Source organism: Salvelinus namaycush, chromosome 31 (assembly GCF_016432855.1).
Source record: "Salvelinus namaycush isolate Seneca chromosome 31, SaNama_1.0, whole genome shotgun sequence".
Taxonomy (NCBI): Eukaryota; Metazoa; Chordata; class Actinopteri; order Salmoniformes; family Salmonidae; genus Salvelinus; species Salvelinus namaycush.
Genome location: NC_052337.1, coordinates 16308420 through 16315526, shown reverse-complemented (window position 1 = coordinate 16315526; position 7107 = coordinate 16308420). Strand labels below are relative to the sequence as shown.

The 7107-nt window shown below is 51.6% G+C and overlaps 1 pseudogene; it reads right to left on the bottom strand.

Annotated features, from left to right (window-relative positions):
- LOC120026235 overlaps window positions 1–4433 on the bottom strand; it is a 10524-nt pseudogene extending 6091 nt beyond the window's left edge.
- Between the last annotated feature and the right edge of the window lie 2674 nt (window positions 4434–7107).

The following is a 7107-nucleotide window of genomic DNA, read 5'->3' as shown; positions in this document are numbered from 1 at the left end:
ATTACAAGGGTCTGCGTTCAAGGAAGCGCTGCTGAACTGTTCAGTGTAGAGCCCTGACTCAGACGCCTGCAGACGGCCTGTGGGATAGGAAGCCGTATGTCCACAGGCATAGCGTTGCCCGGCTAGACTCTCGTGCAAGGGCGTGTTAAACGGAAAAGAAGAGGAATGTGCGACGTAGGCACGTATCCCGCCTCATTCTCACGCAGCTCGAGGCTCTGCGTCTTCTCCCATTGCAGGCCTCAAGGTTGCTGGTGTAGCCACGCCCGATAGGTCCCGTAAACCCGGATCCTACACGTACCACAACGGCTGTACGGGGGCTGCACAAAGTCCATCCACTGCACATGGGCTTCTACACAGAGGTGGACCTAGTGGCCCACGACACCGTAAACGGAAACGTAGCACTGCTGGAGATTAAGACCAGAAACAAAGGACATTCTGACAAGGCCACCTTGTGGCATACAACACGCAAACTGTGGCTTACGTGGCGATGTTCTCGCTCACGTACCCAGCATGGCAGAGCGGTTGCTGCGTATCTGGTGATAGTCAGACCAGGCACCAACCAGGTTACACTACGGAGTGTTAAGGCCAAACGATCTCTAAGACATGCGCCGCAAGTTCCGTGCTGAACTGTTTCTGCTACCAGGTGCTCAACGTCTGGCTCCTACGGTGTGAACATGAGAGTCGAGAGACTCGAGGAAGCGGAGCGTCAAATGCAAGGGGAGAGTCCCCCCGATTGAGCCACCGGATCTGTGTTACAGGAACCTACTTTTCACCAAGCGAAAGTGAACACCGGAAGAGTGTACGGTGACAATCACCCGAGAAGTCGATTCAGTCTATCCTGTTTGGAATCGACCAGGGTAAAGAGTACTAAACGCACATCTCGTGTCCTTGCTAGCACCGGCATAGCTCCTTGTTTTTTTTTTTTTTTTTTTTCCCAAACCATCCAACAGGCTCGCGTGTCGCAAGCACTAGAGCAGTTCGTTGTAGCAGGGCCCATTGTCTCCAGCGAGGGCCGAGAGCTCCAACCGTACAGCGGAGCCCAGGGCTACATATGCCCGGTTCCACTGTGCCTCTAGACAAACTTTCGACCTACTCAGTCCCGCGCCCGTTCCACTGAATAACACCATGACCGAAATGGGGTTGAAAAACAAGGCCATCACGCGAGATCGCAAACCCTCACCTGGACGCAGTTGAATGATCGCAAACGTGGAAAAACAGGATTGGACTCTGATAGACCATCTCATGGTAATCCACAAGGGAAGGAGACTGACTATATCTGGGATGATCCTCAGGGAGTCCATAGTTAGCATGGCCAGAACCTGGCGAAGTGTTAATCTCGGAAAGGACAGGGCAAGTTCAGTTGTAGTCCTTGTAAAGACTGACGAGAGCCTCCTAAACCTGCTGTGAGGGAAATGAGACTAAAAGAACACCCGCGCGACTCACATTGACTTCTGTAAGCGTAATTCTGTGCGCCATAGAATACACCATGATGAAGCTTTTTGGCCGACATGGTAGAAAAACAGTTTGTTTCTAGTGACGGCTCCAAGGGTGACTCCTCTGAGGATCAGCTCCTAGAGGGAACCTCGGTCGAAACCGGTGTTCTTTCCACAGAATACCGGAGTACCAGGGTGCCAGGACGACTGTCTTCTTGCCGAGCGTTCGGAAGAGCTGGAAACCCTCCTGAGTGTAGAACTGTCAGACCTAGATGCCAGTTATGCCGACGGCCTCGAATAGACAGGCCTGAGGGAACACGAGGGCAGCTTGTGGCCAACCTTAGCGGACCCGAGACCTGTACAATTGTCTACGCTGAGAGACGCCTCGTCTAAGCGTGTAAGGGCATAGAGGCCGACACGTTGCTCTGGGATTTGGCAAACGTTCTGAAAGGTATGTGACGTGCTGCACCGGAGACTCGACCTGGTGGCCGTGCTGACGGCTGGTAGGTCCGCGAGGGCATTACCATGAGGCTAGACAATAAGAAGCTACCGCGAGGAGAGCGAGACACTGCAACATTCGACCTTCGGGGAGCTGCTGTTATGACATCCTGACAAGAACCCACCCAAGCTTAGGTGTAGGACTGGGCTCGAGTGACGATAGGTTCCGAGTGCGCTGCGGACATCGGGCGCTGAGGACGAGTACCTGCTTCCGATGACTCGAAAGGAACACGACTCATTCGAGTCATTCTGGACAAAGCACGCTAACAGTCAACTTTAAGACAACAGTAGCTATGCAACTGTACAGTGTCGGGATAAGGGGATCTCTCTACCGCCACCTTCTGTCTAGTTTTTTTGAGTCGAACGCCCGGACAGATTGTATGCAGTTGGGGGCTCATGGTAGACAAGGGCTGTGTCAGTACAAAGGCGGTGTGCTTACATCTTTTTTTTTCGAAACGTATGCCCCGCATCTGACAGAGTCCGCTATCCGGCTCCGAGTCGGCTACCCCGCCGTGTACCGGTGTGAAGAGGAAGATCTTGTGTCAGCAGGAGGAGAGGTCCCCGAGCCCTACTAGACGAACTGCGCGGAAATATAGCGTGGCACAGAGCAAAGACCAGAAACGTGTCATGGCCGGGAATCAAGCAGTGAGTAATGCGTACAAGAAAGGAATGGTACGAGGGGCAGTTACGGTCGTTTCATGAGAAGATGAACCGACGCAGGCAGGACTCTTTACTCGCGTACAAACCAGATGTAATCCGAGACGAGACGGAGCGAAGGAAAGCTCCTTTGTCATGGCGCGTGTGAGCGACCGATCTAAACATAGTCCGAGGGGACTGGGAATTAAGAGATGATGAACCGGGAGTTGTGACCAACCACACGGCCTTTTCCTCTTGGATGCCAAGAGATGAAGAGTCTACTCTGGAGAGTCGGGGGCGCTTATTCTCAAGGACTGCGACTATTACAAAATGGGTATGAAGCTGGCCGGGTCACAAAGATCCCGGCGCGATCGGCTAAGTACTGGACCGAGGTGGATTGCCGATTAATGGCTAAGAGAATACGTCTGCGAAACTGTGGACCCTGAAGAACCCGAGACCTGGATTCCGAGTACGGGTTCGTCTGTGTGCGACGGTCTAGTCCGATCGACTGCGACAAGACTCACCCCCCCCCCCCCCCCCCCCCACCCCCCTCTCACAGTAGAGCAGCAATGTGAAATGCTACCTGTGTGAAAATGGGATATTGATGGGGATCTTAACTGTGAGTGAAAAGAAGAAGGCAAGAAACAGTGCCACCAGTACTAAGGACAGTGTGATCTGTAATACAAGTCTGTGTTTGTGTACAATTAAACTATATACCCGGGATTGTAGGTGAGAGTGCTTTTCTGTTGCCATACTCTTTGTGAACAGGTGTTACACCAATATTACATTTCAACTCTATATGAGTTATAGGATGGAGTTATAAAAAACGGTTGTGATTTCCATCTCCGTCTTGGGACATCACAAGGGTCTTGTCCCAATCGTCAGTGCTCAAACTAGGACCCATCTACAATAAAGGGAAAACATTAGAACAGTTCTTTTCACCAGTGTTTATTGCCTTATAATACACAGATAAACAACATGATACAGGACGCAATGTACTACACATACACAAAGGACATATTACATTCGCATCTTTATAATGTTGGGAATATCAACACAGATGAGGGAGAAGGGCCTTGGCAAGAACCCGATGGCCACATCTGACAGAGCTCCAGAGTTCCTCTGTGGAGATGGGAGAACCGTCCAGAACGAACTAAACCATCTCTGCAGCATCCACCATCAGTCTTTATGGTAGAGTGGCCAATCGGGTTCTTGGCACGGCCCCTTCTCCCTCACTGTGTTTGATATTCCCAACATTATAAAGATGACGAATGGAAGATGTCTTTGTGTCTGTGTAGTACAGTGCTCCTGTATCATTGTTGTTTATCTGTGTATTTAAAGGCAATAAACACTGGTGAAAGAAATTGTTTCTATATGTTCCCTTTATGTGAGGGTCCTAGTGGAGCACCTGACGATATGGGGACAAGAACCCTGTGAGTCCCAAGACGGGATGAAAATCACAAACCCTTATAACTCACTATAACTCATATAGAGTTGAAATTAATATTGTTGGAACAAAATGTCCCACAAAGGAGTAGGGCACAGAAAAGCACTCTCACAGACAAATCCAGGTGAATAGTTTATTGTTACACCAACACAGACTTGTACTTACAGATCACAACTGTCCTTAGTACGGTGGAAAAAAAAAACAAAAAAAAACACTGTTTCTGCCTTCTTCTTGTATCACTCACATTAAGTCCCACATCAATATCCCATTGTGCACCACAAGGTACATTTCACATTGCTTGCGTCTACTGTGAGTGATTCTTTCGCGTAGTCGAACGGACTAGACCGTCGCACCACAGAGAACCGTACTCGATCCAGGTCCGGGTTCCTCAGGGTCCACAGTTCGCAGACGTATTTCATGTCTTAGCCATTAATCGGCAAATGCCACCTCGGTCCAGTACTTAGCCCCGATCGTCGCCGGGTACTTTGCGTGACAAGACAGACCGGCCAGTTGCTAAGCCCCTTTTTTGTATATAGTCGCAGTCTGGACGAAGCGCCCCCATGACTCTCCAGAGCTAGACTCTTCTTGCGCCTGTTCACCAAGAGGACAAAGGCCTTGTGGTTGGTCACCACTCCGGTCTCATCTCTTAATTCCCAGTCCCCCACGGAACTATGTTATAATCCGTGCCCACACAGCGCCATGAAAAAAGAGCTTTCCCTTTCGCTCCGTCTCGTCTCGGATTCATCTGGTTTGATACGCAGGTAAACGTTGGCCTGCCCGCTGGTTCATCCTCATGAAACGACCGTAACTGCCCCCTCGAGTCCAATTCCGTTCTGTCGGCATTACCAACTGCTTGATGCCGCCCATGACACGTGTTCTGGTCCCTTTGCTCTGTGCCACGCATATTCCGCGCAGTCTCTAGGTAGGGATCGCGGACCCCTCCCCCCCGTCCTCCTGCTGACACAAATCTCCTCTTCACACCCGGTACAAAACGGCGGGGTAGCCGACTCGGAGCCGGATAGGCGGACTCTGGTCAGATCGGGGCATATCGTTTCGAAGATGTAACACACCGCCTTGTACTGACACAGCCCTTTCTACCATGAGCCCCAACTGATCCAATCTGTCCGGGCGGTTCGACTCAAAAAACCATAGAAGGAAGGTGCGGTAGAGAGATCCCCTTATCCCGACACTACAGGTGCATAGCTACTGTTGTCTTAAAGTTGACGTAGCGTGCGTGTCCAAATGGACCTCGAATGAGTCGTGTTCCTTTCGAGTCATCGGAAGCAGGTACTCGTCCTCAGCGCCGATGTCGCAGAGCACTCGGAACCTATCGTCACTCGAAGCCAGTCCATAAACCTAAGCTTGGGTGGTTCTTGTCAGAATGTCAAACAGCAGCTCCCGAAGGTCGACATGTGCATGTTCGCTCCTCGCGGTAGCTCTATTGTCTAGCCTCATGTATGCCCTCGCGGCCACACGCCGTCAGCACGGCACCAGGTCCGAGTCTCCTGTGCACCAACGTCACACTACCTTTCAGAACGTTTGCCAACTCCACGAGCAGCGTGTCGGCCTCTATGCCCGTCACGCTAGACAGGCGTCTCTCAGCGTAGACAATTGTACAGTCTCGGGGTCGCGAAGGTTGCCACAAGATGCCCTCGTGTCCCTCAGGCCTGTCTATGAGCCGTCGGCATAAACTGGCATCTAGGTCTGACAGTTCACACTCAGAGGGTTCAGCTCTTCGAACGCGTCGGGCAAGAAGACAGTCGTCCTGGCACTCCTGGTACTCCAGGTACTTCTGGTGGAAAGACACCAGGTTATCGACGAGGTTCCCTCTAGGAGCTGATCCTCAGAGGAGTCCCCCTGGCGCCGGTCACTAGAAAACAACTTGTTTTTCATACCCATGTCGGCCAAAAGCTTCATCATGGTGTATTCATGGCGCACAGATTACGCTTACAGAAGTCAATGTGAGGCGCGGGTGTATATTTTAGTCTATTTCCCTCACAGCAGTTTAGGAGCTCTCGCTCCGTCCTTTACAAGGACTACACACTGACTGCCTGTCTTCGAGAGTAACAACTCGCCAGGGTTCTGGCCATGCTAACTATGGACGTCTGAGGATCATCCCAGATATAGTCAGTCTCCTTCACTTTGTGGATTACCAGAGATGGTCTATCAGAGTCCAATCCTGTTTTTGCCACGGTTTGTCGATCAATTCAAACGGCGCCAGGTGAGGGTTTGCGAGCATCGCGTGGATGGCCTTTGTGTTTCAACCCCATTTCGGTCAATGTGTTATTCAGTGGAAAGGGCGCGGGACTGAGTAGTCGAAAGTTGTCTAGAGGCACAGTGGAAACCGGGCAATATGTAGCCCTGGGTCCCGCTGTACGGTTGGAGCTCTCGGTCCCTCGCTGGAGACAATGGGCCCTGCTACAAACGAACTGCTCTAGTGCTGGCGACACGCGAGCCCTGTTTGGATGGTTTGCAAGGGAGCTATGTGCGTGCTAGCAAGGACACTAGATGTGCGTTTAGGACTCTTTACCCTGGTCGATTCAACAGGAGAGACTGATCGACTTCTCGGGTGATTGTCCACCGGTACACTCTTCCTGGTGTTCACTTTCGCTTGGTTGAAAAGTATGTTCCTGTAACACAGATCGGTGGGCTCTAATCGGGGGGACTCTCCCCTTGCATTTGACGCTCCGCTGGCCTCGAGTCTCTCGACTCTCATGTTCACACACGTAGGAGCCAGACAGTTGAGCACCTGGGAGCCGAAACAGTTCAGCCACGGAAATTGCGGCGCCTAGTCTTAGAGATCGTTGGCCTTAAACAACTCCTATGGTAACCTGGTTGGTGCCTGGTCTGACTATCACCAGATACGCAGCAGACCGCTCTGCCATGCTGGGGTACGTGAGCGAGAACATCAGCCCGTAAGCCACAGTTGCGTGTTGTATCGCCACAAGGTGGCCTGGTCAAGAATGTCTTTGTTCTGGTCTTAAGCTCCAGCAGTGCTACGTTTCCGGTTACGGTGTCGTGGGCCACTAGGTCACCCTCTGTGTAGAAGCCCATGTGCAGTGGATGGACTTGCAGCCCCGCGTACAGCGTTGT